Below are 20806 nucleotides of genomic sequence, written 5' to 3' on the forward strand. Positions count from 1 at the left end.
TTTCTTTCTTTTTTTTTTTTTTTTTGAGACAGAGTTTTGCTCTTTTTGCCCAGGCTGGAGTGTAATGGCGCAGTCTCCGCTCACTGCAACCTCTGCCTCCTGGGTTCATGTGATTCTCCTGCCTCAGCCTCCCAAGCAGCTGGGATTACAGGAGCACACCACCATGCCTGGCTAATGTTGTGTTTTCGGTAGAGATGGGTTTCTCCATGTTGGCCAGGCTGGTCTCGATCTCCTACCCTCATGTGATCTGCCCACCTTGGCTTCCCAAAGGGCTGGGATTACAGGCGAGAGCCACCCACCGCTCCCGGTCTGCTTTCTCTCTAGGACTAGTAACGTTTTAAGGTTGTCTGTTCTCAACACATCTATTCAACAGTCTAGCTGAATAGATCCTAGTTGGTTCAAGAAGTTTTCAAAAAAAGCGGTAGGGGAGTGCAGTGGCTCACGCCTGTAATCCCAGCACTTTGGGCTGCCGAGGTGGGTGGATCACCTGAGGTCAGGAGGTGGAGATCAGCCTGGCCAATGTGGCGAAACCCCGTCTCTACTAAAAATACAAAAATTAGCTGGGCATGGTAGCACATGCCTATAGTCCCAGCTATTTGGGAGCATGAGGCGTGAGAATCAGTTGAACCTGGGAGGCGGAGGCTGTTGTGAGCCGACATCTCACCACTGCACTCCAGCCTGGGTGACAGAATGAGACTCTGTCTCAAAAAAAAAAAAAAAGAAAAAGAAAAAATCAGGAGGGAAAGGCACATATTGATTGAGAAAGAAGATATATGAGGTTTTTTTTTTGGTTTGGTTTGGTTTTTGAGACGGAGTCTGCTCAGTCGCCCAGGCTGGAGTGCAATGGCCGGATCTCAGCTCACTGCAAGCTCCGCCTCCCGGGTTTTTACGCCATTCTCCTGCCTCAGCCTCCCGAGTAGCTGGGACCACAGGCGCCGCCACCTCGCCCGGCTAGTTTTTTGTATTTTTTAGTAGAGACGGGGTTTCACCGTGTTAGCCAGGATGGTCTCGAACTCCTGACCTCGTGATCCGCCCGTCTCGGCTTGCCAAAGTGCTGGGATTACAGGCTTGAGCCACCGTGCCCGGCCTGATTTTTTTGTATTTTTAGTAGAGACGGGGTTTCACCACGTTAGCCAGGATGGTCTCGATTTCCTGACCTCCTGATCCGCCCACCTCGGCCTCCCAAAGTGCTGGGATTACAGGCGTGAGCCACCGTACCCGGCCTAAATATTTATATTTTTAAAAAAGAATGTTGACATTTACCTTGCACTATATATAAAAACTACCTTAAAAAAGAACATAGACCCAAAAGTAAGAGCTAAACTGTAAGATTTCTTGAAGAAAACATGGGAGGAAATCTCTGTGACATTGAGTTAGCCAAAGATTTTAAAAATTGACATTAAAAGCACAACTATAAAAGAAAATATTGATAAGTCAGACTTATCAGTTAAAGTTGAAAGTTGCACAGTGAAAGTCTTATGTAGATAAGGAATTTGTCAACGAGAAAGAATGAAATGATACCAGGCACAGAGCCCAGATTCTCCTAGATTTCTTTCGGAACTTAAACAATAGTGCCTAAATTTTTCTTTCTGCCATTGATATGCAAATTCTTTTTTCTGATTCCCTTTGTTGTCTCAAGAACAATTGCATACAGTCAAATCCTGATTTTATTTGGCAGCAAAGAGAAATGATATTTCACAAACAATGAAAGTCTACAGATACTTCCCAGATGACAATGAAGCCGATAGTGTCCACCTAATATTTCACCAGTACTGCTGTAGTAAACTAGGCTGTAGTGCTTTTCCCACTTTCTGGTGTACAGGTGTTACGGAGTTGTGAAAGGGCCAAACTGCCCTCATTCAAGCGGAAGGGAAGCAGACAGCCTGGAGGGTCCAACACTACATATATATCAGTGCCAGCATAAATAGGTAAGAATGTATTTGCCTATGCAATACATTAGCTCAACTATAGGTTCACCCATAAGAAATTGCTGAGATTCAAACATTTTTGAACAGTAAAAAAAAAAAAAAAAAAAAAAAAAAGGAGTATTCCTTTTTTTTTTTTTGAGACAGAGTCTTGCTCCATCACCCAGGCTGGAGTGCAATGGCACGATCTCAGCTTACTGCAACCTCAGCCTCCTGAGTAGCTGGGATTACAGTCATGCACCACCATGCCCTGCTACTTTTTGTATTTTTAGTGAAGGAGGGATTTCACCATGTTGGCCAGGCCTCCTCAGGTGATCCGCCCACCTCGGCCTCCCACAGTGCTGGGATTATAGGTGTGAGTCACTGCGTCCAGTCATTTCTTTATTCTTTTTTCTTTTTTTAAGAGATGATGTCTTGGTTGGGCACAGTGGCTCACGTCTGTAATCCCAGCACTGTGGGAGGCCGAGGCAGGAGGATCACCTGAGGTCAGGCATTCGAGACCAGCCTGGCTAACATGGCGAAAACCTGTCTCTACTAAAAAATACAAAAATTAGAGGCTGAGACAGGAGAATCACTTGAACCCGGGAGGCGCAGGTTGCATTGCGCTGAGATCGCGTCACTGCACTCCAGCCTGGATGACACAGCAATTGTCTCAAAAGAAAAAAAAAAAGAAAAAATGCATGAGCCCTCTTGCCAGTGGCTTTTCTGTGTTACTTTCATTAAATCATGAAATTCCAGTGTTGGGAAGGAACTTGAAGGTCATTTAGACTCAGGCAGTAAATGTAGAACAAGAGACAATACTTTAGGCTGTAGATTTCTGCACCAAATGAGATAATAAAGTTACTATTGCTCACTGACCCTCCTAAAGCAACGAAACCCAGGGCCAATCCTTCTCTTCAAAGAGTAATAACTGAGTAAATGGATACAGAACTAGATTTTTTCTCTGTAGAAGCTACAAAAAATGCAGTAAAAATAATTGTTCTACATTTGTTAAAGTATAAAGCTCTTTTCAGTAGTAATAATTAAGTTTTACATTTGTAGGGAAACTTACAGTTTTCAAAGCTCTTTCACTCACAAGATTTTATTTGATCTTCCCCAAAATTCTATGAAGTAGGTAAGACAGATATTCTCTTCACCTAAAAAGCATTTCATTTTGACATAATTTTTGTCTTTAAGAAAAGTTGTGCCCAGCGCAGTGTGCCTGCAGTCCCAGCTACTGTGGAGGCTGAGGTGGGAGCATTGCTTCAGCCCAGGAGTATGAGGCCAGCCTACACAACCTAGTGAGACTCTGGTCTCTAAAAAACAAAAGAAAAGAAAAAGAGTTGCAGTCGTGCAAATAATTTCTATACACCCTACACTCAGATCTTCCAGTTGTTAACCTTTTACCATATTTGCTTTCTCTCTCTCTCAAATGTTTTCTTTTCTGAACTGTGTGAAAGTTGCAGCCCTTTACTCCTAAATATGCCAATGTTGTTTTCATTTTTTTCTCTTCAAATTCCTTTTCACCATGATGTGTATTTTATTTTTTATTTTTGGCTGAGCACAGGGGACTTTATTGATGGTGGACGACAAGGTGAGGCTCCTTAGTCCCCTCCCTCTTCAGGGGGTCTGCATGGAAACTGTGAGGAGGGGAGATTCAGTGTGGCAGGGGACTGAGTGTGGCAGGGACTCCCAGCAGTGAGGGCCTCTCTCTTCCTCTTGTGCTGTCGCTGGGGCTGATGGTCCAGGGGTCTTACTCCTTGGAGGCCATGTGGGCCATGAGGTCCACCACCCTGTTGCTGTAGCCAAATTCATTGTTATACCAGGAAATGAGCTTGACAAAGTGATCGCTGAGGTCTGTGCCAGCCCCAGCATCGAAGGTGAAAGAGTGGGGGTTGCTGTTGAAGTCGGAGGAGACCACCTGGTGCTCAGTGTAGCCCAGGATGCCCTTGAGGGGGCGCTCCGACGCCTGCTTCACCACCTTCTTGATGTCATCATATTTGGCGGTTTTTCCAGACGGCAGGTCAGGTCCACCACTGACATGTTGGCAGCGGGGACACAGAAGGCCATGCCAGTGAGCTTCCCATTCAGCTCAGCCTTGCCCACAGCCTTGGCAGCACCAGTAGAGGCAGGGATGACATTCTGGAGAGCCCCGTGGCCATCACGCCAGTTTCCCGGAGGGGCCATCCACAGTCTTCTGGATGGCAGTGATGGCGTGGACTGTGGTCGTGAGTCCTTCCACAACACCAAAGTTGTCACGGATGAACTTGGCCGGGGCGCTAAGCAGCTGGTGGTGCAGGAGGCATCGCTGACAATCTTGAGGCTGTTGTCATACTTCTCATGGTTCATGCCCATCACGAACATGGGGGCGTCAGCAGAGGAGGCAGAGATGATGCCCCTTTTGGCTCCCCCCTGCATGTGAGCCCCGGCCTTCTCTATGGTGGTGAAGATGGCAGTGGACTCCACGATGTACTCAGTGCCAGCATCGCCCCACTTGATTTTGGAGGGACTCGCTCCTGGAAGATGGTGATGGAATTTCTATTGATGACAAGCTTCCCGTTCTCAGCCTTGATGGTGCCATGGAATTTGCCGTGGGTGGACTCATACTGGAACATGTAGACCGTGTAGTTGAGGGCAATGAAGGGGTCATTGATGGTGACAATATCCACTTTACCAGAGTTAAAAGCAGCCCTGATGACCAGGCACCCAGCACGACCAAATCCATCGACTCCAACCTTCACCTTCCCCGTGTGTGTCAAGGATGCGGCTGGCGATGCGAGAGAAGATGTGGCTGTCTGTCAGACAGGAGGAGCGGAGAGCCAATGTGTGTTTTCTAATAACAAATATAATCTTTTACATAACCGCCACGTAATTTTCAAAATCAGGAATTAACATTAATATAACATTATTAGCGAATTTACATTTATTATTCAAATTTTGACAATTGTTCCAATAGAAAAACAAAATTTCAAGTCCGGGTGGCATTCGGTTGTCATGCCTCTTTCAAATTAGTAGTCTTCAATCTGCTAGAATTTCCTCAAGTTTTTCTTCTCTTTCATGACGTTGGCATTTTTGGTGATTACTGGCCAGTTATGTCAGAGAATATCCCTCATTCTGAGTTTTTCTGATGCTTTATTTACATCTTTTTAAGTATGGGAAATAAGACTCAAAAAAGTCTGAAAGATGGGCAATAAATAGTAGAACTAAGCAAATTTGGGTCTTTTGATCTCAGTACAGTTGACCCATAGTCCATAATAACTTAATTCACTTATGTGTATGTATTACTTACTTTTGCATATATTATAATGTCTGTCAACACAGGCGCTCAAACAGGCAGGTTGATTATAAGTAAAACATTGGATGGGAATGGGCAGCGATTTTCAGATTATTCTGTGGAGGCGCCTCAAGACTAAGAGGTCCGGGCCCCGGGTTCCTGAGCCAGTTTCAGCCAGGGCAGAGCCACTGTGTTTTCTGTGTTGGGGACACACCCACGATTTCCTTTGAGAAAAAGGTTTCTGCCTTTAAGAATTCAAAAAACTTCCTTTTCTTCCCTTTTTAACTTCTGCAATAAGAATCTGAAAAACTGGGCCAGGCGCGGTGGCTCACGCCTGTAATCCCAGCACTTTGGGAGGCCGAGACGGGCGGATCATGAGGTCAGGAGATCAAGACCATCCTGGCTAACACGGTGAAACCCCGTCTCTACTAAAAATACAAAAAATTAGCCGGGCGCGGTGGCGGCGCCTGTAGTCCCAGCTACTTGGGAGGCTGAGGCGGGAGAATGGTGTGAACCCGGGAGGCAGAGCTTGCAGTGAGCCAAGATCGTGCCACTGCACTCCAGCCTGGGTGACAAAGTGAGACTCCATCTCAAAAAAAAAAAAATCTGAAAAACTGGGCTGGGTGCGGTGGCTCATGCCTGTAATCCCAGCACTTTGGGAGGCCCAGGCGGGTGAATCATGAGGTCGGGAGATCAAGACCATCCTGGCCAATATGGCGAAACCCCTTCTCTACTAAAAATACAAAAATTAGCCGGGCGTGGTGGCAGATGCCTGTAGTCCCAGCTACTCAAGAGGCTGAGGCAGGAGAATCGCTTGAACCTGGGAGGCGGAGGTTGCCGTGAGCCGAGATCGTGCCACTGCACTCCAGCCTGGGCGACAGAGCAAGACTCTGTCTCAAAAAAAAAGAAAGAAAAAGAATGTGAAAAACTGGCTGGGCGCAGTGGTTCATGCTTGTAATCCTAGTACTTTGGGAGGCCAAGGCAGGCAAATCCCTTGAGCCCAGGAGTTACAGACCACCCTGGGCAACAAGGTGAAAACCTATGTCTACAAAAAAATATACAAAAATTAGCCAGGTGTGGTGGCATGTGCCTGTGGTCCCAGCTACTTAGGAGGCTGAGGTGGGAGAATCGCTTGAACCCGGGGGGTCAAAACTGCAGTGAACCGGGATTGCACCACTGCACTTCAGCCTGGGTGACAAAGTGAGACCCTGTCTCTAAAAAAAAAAAAAAAAAAAAAAGAATTTGAGGCCAGGCGCAGTGGCTCATGCCTGTAATCCCAGCACTTTGGGAGGCCGAGGCGGGCGGATCATGAGGTCAGGAGATCAAGACCATCCTGGCTAACACGGTGAAACCCCGTCTCTACTAAAAATACAAAAAAAAAATAGCAGGGTGTGGTGGTGGGTGCCTGTAGTCCCAGCTACTCAGGAGGCTGAGGTAGGAGAATGGTGTGAACCCGGGAGGCGGAGCTTGCAGTGAGCCGAGATCACGCCACTGCACTCCAGCCTGGGTGACAGAGCAAGACTCCGTCTCAAAAAAAAAAAAAAAAGAATTTGAAAAGCTTTAGATGAGATGATCTTTAAGCTTACTTCAAGTAGTGCTCAATGGAATAATCAATAAGAGAAATAAGGTGGAGATTGATACACTGTTAAGCAGGAGAAAGAAAAAAAAAAAAACAAATGACTAAAGTTACTCCAGAAAAAGCAGTTCTAGAAAATTCAATACATTGCAGAATAATGTTCCTAGGTATTACAGTAGGTATAGTATCAATCAATCTACAGTCTGATATTAGTCCAGATATATAGATATTAAATTCCAGTTCTTGTGCTGTTTCCTCCATGAAGGCTTTCTGCTGCTTTAGAGATGACGTCTTCACTCATCTCAATTTTCTTATCTGGACTGCTCATGATTTACTACATTTAGCTTGTAGTTATCGCGAATGTATGTCTCATTTTCCTACTGTAGTGTAAATTCCTTAAGAGTAGGTACTGAGTTTCTGTTTCTTTTTTTTTTTTTTGAGATGGTGTCTCGCTCTGTCACCCAGGCTGGAGTGCAGTGGCTGATCTCAGCTCACTGCAACCTCTGCCTCCTGGGTTCAAGCGATTCTCCTGCCTCAGCCTCCTGAGTAGCTGGGACTACAGGCTCATGCCACCACGCCCAGCTAATTTAGTAGAGACAGGGTTTCACCAAGTTGGCCAGGATGGTCTCAATCTTTTGATCTTGTGATCCGCCCGCCTCGGCCTCCCAAAGTGCTGGGATTGCAGGCGTAAGCCACCGCGCCCGGCCCTGAGTTTCATTCTTTATATTCCCTATTGTTCCCTGCACAGTGTTTTACACATAGTATATGCTCAATAAATACCTGTTTGAATGAATGAAATCCAATCAGTTCCCACATTATTTGGAAAAATAAAACCAAAACACTGTCGTATGAAAGAGGCATTCAACTTGTTCTGTGTGATCCCAAAGGATAGATCAAAAAGTGCAAGATTTTGATTCAGAAGCACTTTCTTTTTTTTTTTCCTTCGGGCAAATGCTTAACATCCAACAGAAGCACTTTCTTTCAATTAGAGTTGTCCAAAAATAGATTTGCTGAATTGCAAGGTAGTGATTTCCTGTCTTGGGAGATTTCTACCAGAGAAATGGGATGACCACTGGAGATGCATAGAGCATTATCTTATATGGCTCTGAAAGTCTCTTAGCGGCAAAAGCACTGACTCTGAAACCAGAGCGCTTTGACCACCTAAGTTCAAAGTCCTGATAAGGCAATAGCTGTGCGGTTTTTGGCAAACCACAGAATCTCTCTGTGCCACAGTTTCCATACAGCAAAATGGGGATAATTTCTTCGATTCTAAGATTCAATTACTTGAACACTTCAACATTTCTGCAATTGGGATGCTGCTTACAATTATTGTCAGCCAGCTGGCAGTTGTGACGCGACTATCTGTTCACATCATTCACACTTGGAGTTCTGTGTCATTTGAAATGTCTTTCAAAAGATTATAGTATAAATTGGCACTGAAACTCAAAGCTTTTGTGTATTGAAAAAGACATGGAAACAGCGGAGGGGGGTAAATTCCAGATTCGTGAACAAGCATTTACTGATGATTGGAAACTTTTCTCCTTTCCCCCTCAGAGACTTTTGTTCTAATTTATTTCCTTTCATGATGGTAAGTAAAATAATGCTAAGTCTTAAAATGAACAGCATCGGCCGGGCACAGTGGCTCATGCCTATAATCCCAGCACTTTGGGAGGCCAAGGCGGGCAGATAACTTGAGGTCGGGAGTTCGAGACCAGACTGACCAACATGGAGAAACCCCTTCTCTACTAAAAATACAAAATTAGCTGAGTGTGGTGGCGCATGCCTGTAATCTCGGCTACTCAGAAGGCTAAGGCAGGAGAATCGCTTGAGCCCAGGAGGCAGAGGTTGTAGTGAGCCGAGATCATGCCATTGCACTAGCCTGGGCAACAAGAGCGAAACTCCATCTCAAAAAAAAAAAAAAAAAAAATCGACAACATCTTAGTCAATTAATATGGCATCTCATTATGTGGCAGGCCAGGTCTCACTAACGCAGGGCTCCATAACAACTGTTTCAGCTTTGACTAATTGGATAAGTTAAATATTAAAAGCTAAAAAAAAAAAAAAAAAAAAGTCAATGCCCTTATAGAAAGGCTGGAATGTAACAAAAGCCCACCAAGCGTTTTGCCTAGGCCTTTCCTAGGCCTTAAGGAATGACAAAATAACGAAGGAATATATATATATTTTTTTGAAGACAGAATTTTGCTCTTGTTACCCAGGCTGAAGCGCAATGGTGCGATCTCGGCTCACTGCAACCTCCACCTCCTGGGTTCAAGCAATTCTCCTGCCTCAGCCTCCCGAGTAGCTGGGATTACAGGCGACTGCCACCACGCCCGGCTAATTTTTGTATATTTAGTAGAGATGGGGTTTCACCATGTGGACCAGGCTGGTCTTGAACTTCTGACCTCAGGTGATCCACCGGCCTCGGCCTCCCAAAGTGCTGGGATTACAGGCGTGAGTCACCGCACCTGGCCAATAACGAAGGCATTCTTAACAGGACACATTTAGGATTAAACAAGTTTTAATGGGGGGTCTGAAGAAACTCCCCAAGGCCTCCAAAAACAAGTTTATTGGAGGTCTGAAGGAACTCTCCAAACCTCCGTGATTTAGCAGGAGACAAGACAAGGGTAATCACCCCAGCACCTGGACCCACTTAGCTGAAGTAAATTTGCTGAGGCTCCAGAGGAAGGGCCAAGGCAGGCGGATCACATGAGGTCGGTGTTCAAGACCAGCCTGATCAACATGGAGAAACCCCGTCTCTACAAAAAACACAAAATTAGCTGGGTGTGGTGGCGCATGCCTGTAATCCCAGCTACTCGGGAGGCTGAGGCAGGAGAATCACTTGAACCTGGGAGGCAGAGGTTGCAGTGAGCTGAGATTGTGCCATTGCACTCCAGCCTGGGCAACAAGAGCAAAACTCCGTCTCAAAAAAAAAACAAAACAAAAAAAAGAATTAAATGAATTAGGCCGGGTGCAGTAGCTCATGCCTGTGATCCCAGCATTTTGGGAGGCGGAGGCAGATGGATTGCCTGAGCTCAGGAGTTCAAGACCAGCCTGGGCAACACAGTGAAACCCTGCCACTACTAAAATACAAAAAAACTATCCGGGTGTGGCGGCATCACCCTGTAGTCCCAGCCACTTGGGAGGTTGAGGCAGGAGAATCGCTTGAACCCGGGAGGTGGAGGCTGCAGTGAGGCAAGATCACACCACTGCACTCCAGCCTGGGCGACACCAAGATTACGTCTCAAAAAAAAAAAAAAAAAAAAAGATCAAGGTCTCATGACAACACTGGCCTTATCTCTCTCTCTCTTTTACCCTCAATAGTTTTTGTGCTGACCCACATTTCCCTTCTGCCACTTTACGGCCTGGCAGAAGTTCTACCGTTTTGAAGATCAATCACTTGTAAAAGACACACTTCATTCCAAACACCGACTGATTCTGCAGTAACGGGAAGAAAGCCAGTGCTTCTCTGTACTTCTTTCCCTCCCACTGTCTTAAATCCAGTTAAAATAACTTTTTCCAGGGAGTAGATTAGTTAGAAAAATATGTTTGCATTGAAGTAAGGTAGTTCTGATCCCAGCTGGCTCCATCTCAGAACCAGTGGCTTGGATATTCTGCCCAGGGTGGGCTCTGTGGAATGATAATTATTGAAAAATGCAATATGGAGAGTTCCACTTGACAGCTGCTACTTTGAGTTCTAAAAGGCTTTTATTTCCTTGTTAAGAAACAGGCAGTGAAATATAGGAAATTAAGGGCTAATTGGATGCACTGCCTTGGCTGAGACCTATGCCTCTGTATTAAATGTCTCCTCGTATGTCAGCTACTGCTGTTCGAAAAATAGGAGTTAATTAATGATCTGTTAAAACTTGACTAGTCCAAGCAGGGCATGGTAGCCCACACCTGTAGTCCCAGGTACTCAGGATGCTGAAGCAGGAGGGTGCTTGAGGCTAAGCGTTTGAGGCTGTAGTGGGCTATGATCATGTCAATGCACTCAAACCTGAGCAAAAGAGTGTGACACCATCTCAAAAACAACAACAACAACAACAACAAAAATCTTTACTAGTCATAAGAAAGAAGAACAAAGTGACCGGGTATGGTGGCTCAAACCTGTAACCCCAGCACTGTGGGAGGCCGAGGCAGGCAGATCACCTGAGGTCAGGAGTTCGAGACCAGCCTGGCCAACATGGTGAAACCCCATCTCTACTAAAAAAACAAAAAAATGAGCCAGGAGTGGTGGTACATGCCTGTAATCCCAGCTACTCAGGAGGCTGAGGCAGGAAAATCGCTTGAACCTGGGAGGTGGAGGTTGTGGTGAGTTGAGATTGCACCATTGCACTCCTGCCTAGGCAACAAGAGTGAAACTCTGTCTCAAAAAAAGAAAAAGGAAAAGAAAATAAGCATTGGCGAGGTTGTAGAGAAATTAGAACCCTTGTGTACTGTTGGATGGAATGTAAACTGGTGCAAGTGCTAAGGAAATCAGTACGGTCGTTCTTCAAAAAATTAACAAGTAAGGTCGGGCGTGGTGGCTCACGCCTGTAATCTTAGCACTTTGGGAGACCGAGGCAGGCAGATCATGAGGTCAGGAGATTGAGACCATCCTGGCTAACACGGTGAAACCCCGTCTCTACTAAAAATACAAAAAATACAAAAATTAGCCAGGCGTGGTGGCAGCGCCTGTAGTCCCAGCTACTTGGGAGGCTGAGGCAGGAGAACGTGTGAACCCGGGAGGCGGAGCTTGCAGTGAGCCGAGATCGCACCACTGCACTCCAGCCTGGGTGACAGAGTGAGACTCCGTCTCAAAAAAAAAAAAAAAAAGACAAATATTCATGATTCCACTAATATGAGGAATCTAAAATAGTCAAATTCACAAAAACAGAGAGTAGGCCAGGCACAGTGGCTCAGGCCTGTAATCCCAGAACTTTGGGAAACCGAGGTGTGCTGATCACGAGGTCAGCAGTTCAAGACCAGCCTGGCCAACACGGTGAAACGCCGTCTCTACTAAAAAATACAAAAAATTAGCCGGGCGTGGTGTCGGGCACCTGTAATCCCAGCTACTCAGGAGGCTGAGGCAGGAGAATCACTCGAACCCGAGGTGGAGGTTGCAGTGAGCCAAGCTTGTGCCACTGCACTCCAGCCTGGGCGACAGAGCAAGACTCTGTCTCAAAAAAAAAAAAAAAAGGTCTGATTTTAGCATGTGCTTGAAGGCACGTTCACAAACAACTAGCAGTATTGGAAGAGTTTAGAATTCATGCGACCCACAGGCGTGTGCTTACGGTTGTGGAGTAATACCTCTGCTATGAAGTGTAAGGTGTGACTTCACCTGTCCCTCTCTCTGTCTCAAAGAATTATGCTCAGGATAAAGTATAATTTTAAAAGCTGAAGCCTCTTAGAAGGAAGTTGTTTAATAAATACAGGTGTTTCAATAAGGCTAATTCTATCATTGTGAGACAACTTGAGAAGTGTCAGCACAGTAGTATTGAAGGCATATACCAGTAGAAGCAAGGGACACCTCAGCGGCCACTGAAACAATTTATTTATTTATTTTTTCACAATGAAAAAATTGATATACAGGGCAGGTCACAGTGGCTCACGCCTGTAATCCCAGCACTTTGGTATGCCAAGGTGGGAGGATCACCTGAGGTCAGGAGTTCGAGACCAGCCTGGCCATTGTGGTGAAACCCTATCTCCATTAAAAATACAAAAATTAGCTGGAAATGGTAGTGCACGCCTGTAATCCCAGCTACTTGGGAGGCTGAGGCAGCAGAGTCTCTTGAACCCAGGAGGCAAAGGTCACGCTGGGCCAAGATGGTGCCACTGCACTCCAGCCTGGACAACAAAGTAAGACCCTATCTCCAAAGAACCCCAAAAAACATATATAATAGTTGTATATACTTTTGAGGTACATGTGATATTTTCATACCTGTAAACAACGTGTAAATGATCACCTCAGGGTAATTGGGTTATCCATTTATTTTTTCTTTTCTTTGTTTAGAAAAAGGGTCTCACTTGTTGCCCAGGCTGGAGTCCAGTGTCGTGATCTCGGCTCATTGCAACCTCTGTCTGCCTCCTGGTTTCCAGGGATTCTCACACCTCAGCTTCCTGAGTAGCTGGGACTACATGTGTGTGCCACCATGCCTGGCTGATTTTTGTATTTTTGGTAGAAATGGGGTTTCACCATGTTGGCCAGGCTGGTCTTGAAATCCTTCCCTCAGGTGATCCACCCACCTCAGCCTCCCACAGTGGTGGGATTACAGGCATGAGCCATGGCGCCTGGCCTCTATTCATTTTATCTTTTCATGTTTTGGGTTTTTTTTAAGATGGAGTTTCACTCGTCACCCAGGCTTGAGTGCAATGCCACAATCTCAGCTCACTGCAGCCTCTTCCTCCTGGTTTCAAGCAATTCTCCTGCCTCAGCCTCCTGAGTAGCTGGGATTACAGGTGCCCTGCCACTACTCCCAGCTAATTTTTGTGTTCTTAGTAGAGATGGGGTTTCACCATGTTGGCCAGGCTGGTCTCGAACTCCTGACCTCAGGTGATCTACCCGCCTCAGCCTCCCAAAGTGCTTTCTTAAATGAAAATATCTACTATGAAAACTTAAAAAAGTATAATTATATTCTTTTCACATACAAAGTATTAGGTTATATAAAAAGCAACAGGAATTAGAATGGCATTGGACTTCCCCAGAGCAGCAAAGATAAAAAACACTAAAGCAATACCTTCAAAATTCATTAAGAATGTGTTCATATGTTTGTGTAAAAAGAAACATTTTAATTTCCTAATTTAATCGGTGAAATGATAATGTTATACTTGTTTTAATATATATATTACTTTTATTGAAGTTAAACCTTTTCTCATATTTATTGTATTTCTCCTTTTGTGAAATGTTCACTCATTTCATTTATTTTTCTTTGAAGTTAATATATGAACTCTCTTACCATATATGGTAATATTTACCTTTCTTCTTGTTTAAAGTTTTGTTAGAATGGGTGACAAAGCATGACTCCATATCTACAAAAAAAAAAGAAAAATCTGGGCACAGTGACACGGGCCTGTGGTTCCACCTACTTAGGAGGCTGAGGCAGGAGCATCCCTTAAGCCCAGAAGTTCAAGGGTGCAGTGAGCTATGATCATGCCACTGCATTCCAGCCTGGGCAGCAGAGTGAGACCCTATCTCCAAAAAAAAAAAAAAAAAAAAAAAGTGTTTTTTTTTTTTTAACAAGTTTAAAAAGTTTTATGTCGGTAGTTACATTTATCCACTTACTTTATGATTTATTGCTCAATTTTTATACATAGAAGGCCCTTTTCCTTTCTGAGGTTGGACTGACTATCTGTCTATCAATCATCTATCCATCCATCCATCTTTTTCGGAGACGGAGTCTCGCTTTGTCGCCCAGGCTGGAGGGCAGTGGCGCGATCTCAGCTCACCGCAACCTCCGCCTCCCGGGTTCAAGCGATTCTCCGGCCTCAGCCTCCCGAGGAGCTGGGATTACAGGCGCCGCCACCACGCTCGGTTCATTTTTTGTATTTTTAGTAGAGACGAGGGTTTCTCCATGTTGACCAGGCTGGTCTCGAACTCCTGACCTCATGATCCGCCCGCCCCGGCCTCCCAAAGTGCGGGGATTACAGGCCTGAGCCGCCGCGCCGGCCCCAGGGGCATTCTCGAGAGGACCTCGCCGAGCCGCACTCCTCCATTTCCCTGCCGTCGTCGCTAACCGAAGGCGCCCTCCGGTGACGGCCGGCTGTGCGCGGCGGTGGTGAGGGGCCTCCGGAACCACCCGGTCCCCCGCTGCCTCGGCCCGGGCGGAACCTGGGCAGGTCTCCGACAACCGTTCTGCCTAAGATCTCCCCAGTTGTGCACGGGTGGGCCCCGCATCCCAGTGGGCGTCGGGCATGTGAAGTGGGAACCACGCGGCCTAACTAGCCCCTGCAGGCCTGACGACACCCCCGAGCCCACCAGGGGGCAGCAGAGGTCCGACGGCCGCGGACCCAGGGAAGCTGGAGGGAAGTAGCAGGCAGAGCACGCGCCGGGAAGGGGCAGGCCGAGCGGCTCAGCACGTAGACGCCAGCACTGCGCCTCCAGGTTGCTTTACGGCTGCCGCAGACGGCTTTGGCTTTGCGGCTCTTTTCCCCTCCTACTTGATTTACGGTTCCTCCTGCGGTCTGTTTTTTTTTTTTGCCGTCCGGCGCTGGCGTGGGTTCGGACCTTCTTCCCAGAGACCCTCGCACACCCTTCCCATTCTCCTCTGCGCGGCCTCCATCTAAGCGCTCTTCCCCTTGTCCGTAGCCTAGATCGAGCTCCCTGCGTGCACCGCGCGCGGCCGGAGGCGAGTAAGTGGGGGAGGAGAGCGGCTTCCCCGGGTGGTTCTGGCCGTGGGTGTGGAGCGTGAGAACCTGGGGCCGCGGTGGAGCTGACCCTGAGGTCTCAGCGCAGAGGTGCTGAGCCCGGAGGCCTGTTCTAGTTCACCGGCGCAGTGAGGGGCTCAGTACCGGGGCTTCCCGAGAGATGGGCAGGAGGGCGGGGTACGGGAAAGCTGGCACCGGCGCGCCGGGACCCCACCGCGGTGCGCACAGCCGGGAGTCCGTGGTGGCGCGTCCCCGGAGACGCTGCCCGGAGACGGGCTGGGGAAGCTGAAGTCGGTGTTAACAGCTGAACGAAGTTGAGTTGCAGGGAGCGGGGGACGCTGGGAAGAGATGACTGATTTGAAAGGAATTTGACGCCGGCGTGGCGGCGACCTGGCCCCGTGTTCCCGGGAGGTCGGGCCTGTGGTGAGCCGAGATCGCACCGGCACCACGACACTGCATCCCGGGCGACAGAGCGAGACCTGTCACGGGGAAGAAAAATAAATAAAAATTTGACGCTCAGTTTAGCTGAGTATTGAGCCTTGTTACCAGATTGAGATGAGGTCTGGCGCTGCGTCTCACCTGTGGTCCCAGAACTTTGGAAGGCGGACGGGAGCATCGCTTGAGGCCAGGAGTTCCGGACCAGCCTGGCTAACAGCGAAACCCCGTCTCTACTAAAAATACAACAATAGGCAGGCCTGGTGGCGGGCGCCTGTCATCCCCGCTCCCCGGAGGCGGAGGCGTGAGACTCGCTTGAACCCGGGAGGCAGGGGTTGCCCACCGGTGGGCCGAGATGGCACCACTGCACTCCAGCCGGGGGGACAGGGCGAGACTCCATCTCAAAAAGAAATAAAAATAAAAAGTTGAGATATAATTCACATACAATTAAATTCACCCCCTTTTTATTTTTTTTATTTTTTATTTTTTTTTTGAGACGGAGTCTTGCTCTGTAGCCCGGGCTGGAGTGCAGTGGCCGGATCTCAGCTCACTGCAAGCTCCGCCTCCCGGGTTCCCGCCATTCTCCGGCCTCAGCCTCCCGAGTAGCTGGGACTACAGGCGCCCACAACCGCGCCCGGCTAGTTTTTTTTGTATTTTAGTAGAGACGGGGTTTCACCGTGTTAGCCAGGATGGTCTCGAACTCCGCCCGTCTCGGCCTCCCAAAGTGCTGGGATTACAGGCTTGAGCCACCGCGCCCGGCCTCACCCCCTTTTTAAAAAAATGGAGACGTAGTCTCGCTCTGTTGCCCAGGCTGGAGTACAGTGGCGCCGTCTGGGCTCACTGCAACCTCCGCCTCCCGGGTTCAAGCGATTCTTTTGCTTCAGCCTCCCGAGTAGCTGGAATTACAGGCACACGCCACCACACCCAGCTGATTTTTGTATTTTTCACCAGGTTGGCTAGGCTTGTCTCAACTCCTCGCCCTTCCAAAGTGCAGGGATTACAGGTGTGAGCCACCACGTCCAGTCTAAATTCACCCTTTTAAAGTGTGCAATTCAGTGGCTTTAGTATATTCACAGGATTGTGCAACCACCACCATTGTCTAATTCCAGAACATTTTTATCATCCCTAAAAGAAACCCTGAAACCCATTAGCAGACACCCATTATTTCCTCCTCCTCCCAGCAGCACTGATCTGTGGATTTACTTATTCTCAGTACTGTATTATACACTATTTGTTCTTTTGTTTGGTTTATTTCACTTAATACAGTGATTCAGAGTTCATCTACGTTGTATGTAGCATGTATCAACTTCATTTTTTAGGTAACTGAATTATTTATTGTGTGGATATACCACATTTTGTTTCTCCATGATTGGATGGATATTGGTGGTTTTCTAGGCTTTCTAGGTCTAGTCCTCCACGGAACTCGCGGGCTGAGGCACAGACATTTAAAACTCTAGTTTTTGGAAACTAGCGTTTAACTCTTGGATTGGGTCAGGTAATTCAGTGGTCTCAGGTCTGGTATTGTTTAGGGGAGTTTCTTTTTTTTTTTTGAGATGGAGTTTCACTCTTGTTGCCCAGGGTGGAGTGCAATGGCGGATCTCGGCGCACTGCAGCCTTCGCCTCCCGGGTTCAAACGACTCTCCTGTCTCAGCCTCCTCAGTGGCTGGGCTGACAGGCGCGGGCCACTACACCCGACTAATTTTTGGTATTTTTAGTAGAGACAGGGTTTCACCATGTTGGCCAGGCTAGTCTCGAACTCCTGACCTCAGGTGATCCACCCGCCTCAGCCTCCCAAAGTGCTGGCATTACAGGCGTGAGCCAGCGCGCCTGGGCGGGAGTTTTTTGTTTGTCTGTTGTTTTTTGGGGGACTGAGTTTCACTCTTGTTGCCCAGGCCTGAGTGCAATGGCGCGATCTTGACTCACTGCCACCTCTGCCTCCCAGGTTCAAGCGATTCTCCTGCCTCAACCTCCCCAGTAGCTGGGATTACAGGTGTGCGTCACCAGACCCGGCTAATTTTGTAGTTTTAGTAGAGAAGGGGTTTCTCCATGTGGGTTAGGCTGGCCTCGAATTGACGACCTCAGTTGATCTTCTCGCCTTGGCCTCCCAAAATGCTGGGATTACAGGCGTGAGCTACCGTGCCCCTCTCGGAGTGGTTTTTAAAGTCGTCTGTTCTCAGTTCAACACTTATCAGGCCATTAATTATAGTGGTATCAAGCAGAGAAATGTTTGTATGCTGGTCTCAGGGAGGCAGAAACCGTCAGAGGTTGCTGTTATGTAACGTACACCAAAACGTGTTATCTTGTATAAACAGTATAGTTGGAGATGAGTGTATGAAAAAGGTAACTGAGCTAGCTGTGGGGGAGGATAGTTGTGAAAAATTTTGAGTCGCCCACTGTAGGCTTTCCCAGCTGTGTTCAGATAAGGTGACACTCTGCCTTCCTGTTTCAGCTCTAAGACTATGCATAAGTGTTATTTTGGCTGTATACGTAGTGCCAGTTTTTTTTTAATTTTTGTGCTTTTGGTGATTTTGCTGTTTACAATGGCCTCCAAGAGTAGAAGTGCTAGCTTGCATTTCCAAGTTGAAGGCTGTGATGTATCTTGTAGAGAAAAGATCAGCTTTTAGATTAGCTTTGTTCAGGCACCACTTTTGTTGTCGGCTGCGAGTTCAGTGTTAATGCATCAACAATATATATTAAATAAGATGTCTTTAAACAGAAGCACACATAAAACAAGGTTATGCCTGTTGAGTAACCCCGTGTTTCCCCTAGGAGCAGTGGCTCAGTATTTGCTAGTTCAGTGTTCATGATACCGTTGAAGGACATAACTACCCTGAATAATGATGACTGACTGTCTCAGCACTGGTTCAAGGGCAGAAAGCCTGGTGGATATTTTTCCATCTCTGCAGCTTTTAACATTTCTTCACTCAAGGCACTCATTTTTAATACTAAACTGGCAGTTTTGATGTGGAGAGAAGCTAAAATAAGGGCTAAAATGCTCTTCATACTCTGCGCTGGGTGGGGACTGTGCTGAGTGTTGGGGATTCAGTGATAAGCGTATGGCCCCGCAGTTCTCTAATGGCTGAGTGTGGGAGTGTAGAGAAATGATCATAGTGTGATGGAATTAATCCTGTGTTCCCACAGGTTTTTTTTCTTTTCTTTTTTTTTTTTTTGTTGAGATGGAGTTTCACTCTTGTAGCCCAGGCTGGAGTGCAGTGGTGCGATCTCGGCTCTCTGCAACCTCTGTCTCCCAGGTTCAAGTGATTCTCCTGCCTCAGCCTCCCAAGAAACTGGGGTTACAGGCCCCCGCCACCATGCCTAGCTAATTTTTGTGTTTTTAGTAGTGACGGAGTTTCACTGTGTTGTCCAGGCTGGTCTCAAACCCCTGACCTCGTGATCTGCCCACCTCGGCCTCCCAAAGTGCTGAGATTACCGGGTTCCCCTTCCACAGATTTTAAGACATACTTCAGGCCGGGTGTGGTGACTCTTGCCTGTAATCCCAGCATTTTGGGAGGCTGAGGTGGGCAGAACACTGGAGGTCAGGAGTTTCAGACCAACCTGGCCAACATGGCGAAGCCCTGTCTCTACTAAAAATACAGAAAATTAGCTGGGTGTGGTGGTGTGTGCCTGTAGTTCCAGCTACTCAGGAGACTGAGGCAGGAGAATCACTTGAACCTGGGAGGTGGAGGTTGCAGTTAGCTGAGATTGCACCACTGTACTCCAGCCTGGGCAACGGAGCGTCTCCAAAAAAAAAAAAAAAAAGAAAGACTTCAGACTGTGGTGAGCTGCATAAGGCTTTAGAGGTAACGATATTTTGAGATTTCTTTTCAATTAAAAATGTTTTCCTACTTTTTTTTTTTTTGAGACGGAATCTCACTCTTGCTTAGGCTAGAGTGCAGTGGCGTGATCTCAACTCACTGCAACCTTTGCCTCCCAGATTCAAGTGATTCTCGTGCCTCAGCCTCTTGAGGAGCTGGAATTAACAGGCACCCACCACCCCGCCTGGCTAATTTTTGTATCTTTAGTAGAGACGAGGTTTCACCCTGTTAGCCAGGCTGGTCTTGAACACCTGACCTCAGGTAATCTGCCTGCGTTGGCCTCCCAAAGTGCTGAGATGACAGATGTGAGACACTGTGCCTGGCCATTTCTTTCTACTTCTGCCAATTTTTTTAAAGTACCATGAACATTATAGCACTGTGTTCATAAATGAAAATAGAAGAAACTTGCTCCAGTCTTGTTCATCGAGCCGTTCTTGACCTTCACAGTCAGAATCTCACCCATCACCTTGTCACATCTCCCTGTTGTACTATATATCCAGAGTCCACCTGACCTGCTTCTTCAGCCCTCCACATAGAATAAGAAATGCTTTTGTGAGCTGAGATTGTGCCATTGTACTGCAGCTTGGGCAACAGAGTGAGACTCCTCAAAAAAAGAAAAAAAAATGCTTTTAGGTGATAAGGAAATGGAGAAGAATAAAACATCTTTGCCAGTCTTTGCCTTTTTAATATCTTGAATTCATGATTTCTTGCCATAGCCACTATCCTAGTCCAGGGTCTCTCCCTTCTACCCCGACTTTTTTTTTTTTTTTTTTTGATCATGTTTTTACTTCCTCTAGGAAAACACCTATCAGAATTTTGGGATCATGTGACCGGTATATATTTAATTTCTTTCTTTCTTTTTTGAGACAGAATCTTCCTGTGTTGCCCAGGCTGGAGTGTAGTGGTGTGATCATGGCTCACTACAGCCTTGACCCCCTCCTCGCCCCAACTCAGGTGATCCTCCCGCCACAGCTTCCTGAGTAGCTGGGACTACAGGCATGCTCCACCATGCCTGACTAATGTTTTATTGCTTGTAGAGACAGCTATGTTCCCTATGCTTGTCTTGAACTCCTGAGCCTCAGGCGATCCTTCCACTTCAGCCTCAAGTGCTGGGATTACAGGCGTGAGCCACCGCTCCTGGCTACTTAATTTCTTTCTTTCTTCTTCTTTTTTTTTTTTTTTTTGAGACAGAATTTCACTCTTGTTGCCCAGGTTGGAGTGCAGTGGTGCGATCTCGGCTCACCGCAACCTCTGCCTCCCAGGTTCAAGCGATTCTCCTGCCTCAGCCTCCCAAGTAGCTGGGATTACAGGCATGCACCACCACACCTGGCTGATTTTATATTTTTCGTAGAGACGAGGTTTCTCCATGTTGGTCAGGCTGGTCTTGAACTCCCTACCTCAGGTGATCTGCTTGCCTCGGCCTCCCAAAGTGTTGGGATTACAGGCTTGAGCCACTGTACCA

The 20806-nt window shown here is 47.1% G+C and overlaps 1 protein-coding gene and 1 pseudogene across 5 annotated transcripts in view; one reads left to right on the plus strand and one right to left on the minus strand.

The window, feature by feature from the left end:
* RAD52 (RAD52 homolog, DNA repair protein) overlaps positions 1 to 20806 on the plus strand; it is an 88766-nt gene that overhangs the window by 38523 nt on the left and 29437 nt on the right. For 2 of the 4 annotated variants that reach the window (XM_025401996.1, XM_025401999.1), the window contains exon 1: positions 14959 to 15079. The exons of 1 other annotated variant lie outside the window; for it this stretch is intronic. The gene's annotated coding sequence lies outside the window, so the exon portion shown is untranslated. Of the gene's footprint in view, positions 1 to 14958; positions 15080 to 20806 lie in introns of those variants that run through there. One more of the 4 variants, XM_025401998.1, reaches the window with a different exon arrangement.
* Positions 3462 to 19916, minus strand: LOC112635017 (annotated as a pseudogene). Its single transcript, XR_003121855.1, has 5 exons — positions 19857 to 19916; positions 15239 to 15379; positions 14842 to 15142; positions 14465 to 14746; positions 3462 to 4671 (listed from the first exon to the last, which is right to left on the minus strand). The product of XR_003121855.1 is annotated as a glyceraldehyde-3-phosphate dehydrogenase-like (transcript).

This window comes from Theropithecus gelada, chromosome 11, assembly GCF_003255815.1.
Source record: "Theropithecus gelada isolate Dixy chromosome 11, Tgel_1.0, whole genome shotgun sequence".
Taxonomy (NCBI): Eukaryota; Metazoa; Chordata; class Mammalia; order Primates; family Cercopithecidae; genus Theropithecus; species Theropithecus gelada.